This window comes from Pseudorasbora parva, chromosome 20 (assembly GCF_024679245.1).
Source record: "Pseudorasbora parva isolate DD20220531a chromosome 20, ASM2467924v1, whole genome shotgun sequence".
NCBI classification, from domain to species: Eukaryota; Metazoa; Chordata; class Actinopteri; order Cypriniformes; family Gobionidae; genus Pseudorasbora; species Pseudorasbora parva.
Genome location: NC_090191.1, coordinates 33845144 through 33847355, shown reverse-complemented (window position 1 = coordinate 33847355; position 2212 = coordinate 33845144).

The following is a 2212-nucleotide window of genomic DNA, read 5'->3' as shown; positions in this document are numbered from 1 at the left end:
AGCCAAGGCCTTTTTTATTATGCAGGGGAGCAATTGTTCCAAATGAATCATTTCCACTTAAAAAGTTGATTCATTCTTATTGAAAGCATCCTAACCCTCTCTCAGTTATCATCTGCTACAAATTCACTTAAAGGAGTATTTCACTTCAGAATTAAAATTTCCTGATAATGTATTCACCCCCACATCATGGAAATGCAATTTAGCTGGCTTGACATACAAACAAAGAAACAAGACAGAATCATTGGCAATATGTGACGAAATTCAGCTTAGCTGGCCTTTGAGAAAATCTAACATTTTAATGATATGATTCATCTCAAAAGCTGTGTGATCTCTCATGTCAAACAGAACACAACAAGACTGCAGAAAAACTATATTGACACGAACACCTGGAACACATTTTCTGCGAGCTAAACAGTTCGCTGTTCAAAGGAAACTGGAGCCTGTTTGTGAGAGTAACACTTCTGGTGCCGGAACAACTATTGCGTTTATTAACATTAATATATTAAAATAAGTTTAGGATGTCATGCACCTGAGGATATATGACATCATATTACAGCTCGATGATTTGTAAGTCTCTTTGGCATAAAGTGTAAATGTTATTTACAGCACCAGAGAGCGTTACATAACAATTCTCTGTCTGTTTAGAAGACATTTCCTCAATTCAACCCAAAGTATGTAAATACAGAAAAGATGGCTGTATTTTCACTGGAGGCCATTCAGGTTGAAACCGAGTACATCATGTGAAGTCTGAAGCGTTGAGATTTTTTATTGCATAGTGTGCTTTGAAAATGCTTTTATTGTTATATGCAGGTGTTACTCCTTGAATAGTTCAAGTGTTGTTGTGGAGTGCATGTTTATTATAGTCAAGGTTATCAGTTAAAAAGTTCAACTCAGCGGATAGAATTTATGGCTTGATGTTGATTATATCCCAAATAAATTTGGACTTGAATTTGAATAGGAATCACCTTGACTTTGAATTAGTTTGAATAGTAGGAATCCACGCAATCAGGAATTTTATGGGAGGGTTTTTGTTCATATGCAAATTTGCCCCATTGACTAACAGTCAGGTGCTTGGTTTAAAAGTGACCATGACCCTTTTTTGTGTGCAAAATTTGGCTTGAGATTTCTCTACAGTGAGGCACATAAAATGGAAGTAAAGGGGCCTTTGTTTTTCGGTGTAAAGTTATAACCAATTTTGTTGCGTTATATCCAATTGAGTATATCCAATAAGGTGTTGGAGACCATAAAACAAAAATAATACAGTAAGATTTAGAAGAAGCGGTGTTAATAAAATGCACGTCTCTCAATGACTTCAGCTGTAAATTTCTCAATGACTTCAGTGGTTTTAAGAAAATTCATATTTCTCAATGACTTCAGTTGTAAGCGCCTCACTGTAACCTCAATTGTAGCTTTTTTAGTTTGAGTCTTTATTATTATTATTTTGTAATAAAGCACACAAAGTTGAATTCCTCTGTTGTCCAGTAGGTACAGCTAGTTGACAAAGGTGGGCCGCCATCATTTTTTGCCCAGTTCTGGTAGTCGCTCGGAAATTACACACTTTGAGGTGAAGTGTGTAATTCTTCTAAGCAGTAGTGTGTGAGCAGTTGTAGCAGAAAAGCCTTTGGATAGAGGTGAACCTCTTCATATCCTCATACTTGATCTGTCATATGTCTTTTCACCCCTTACTGAGAACTGTGGTGGAGTTTTATTGGCATATCTCTCTCTTTCTCTCTGGGGAACGGTAGAAGTGTGCATGTGTGTTAGTTTGTTTGGGAGTGTGTGTCTGTGGAACTCTGGCTGACTCGCAGCTCCGAATTCCGTAACACACGCAGATCCTTTTCCCACTGCACCGCAGTCGTGCCGAGCATTGCAAGACCCTCGGACCCGTCTCACACACACATGCCTCACATTACGGCTGGCGTCTTCACCGTTCGCTGCATGTGTCTGTATCGGATACAGCGGTGGTCGTACAGGGGTCGGAATAATCCGCTTCTTGGAACGTCTGCTTAACGTCAGTGTGAGTTTTAGTGGTTGTGGCCACATGTTAAAACTACAAAATGGCTGATCCCAAGCTAATTGTAATGCTCCCACTGTCCAGCAGAGGGCACTGTTAGTCCAAAGTCACCAGGAGTGAATTCAAGAGCCATTATTGTGAGATTCCCTTTTTCTAAATTGAGGGAAGTATAAATGCCATGTATTTATGTTTAATTAA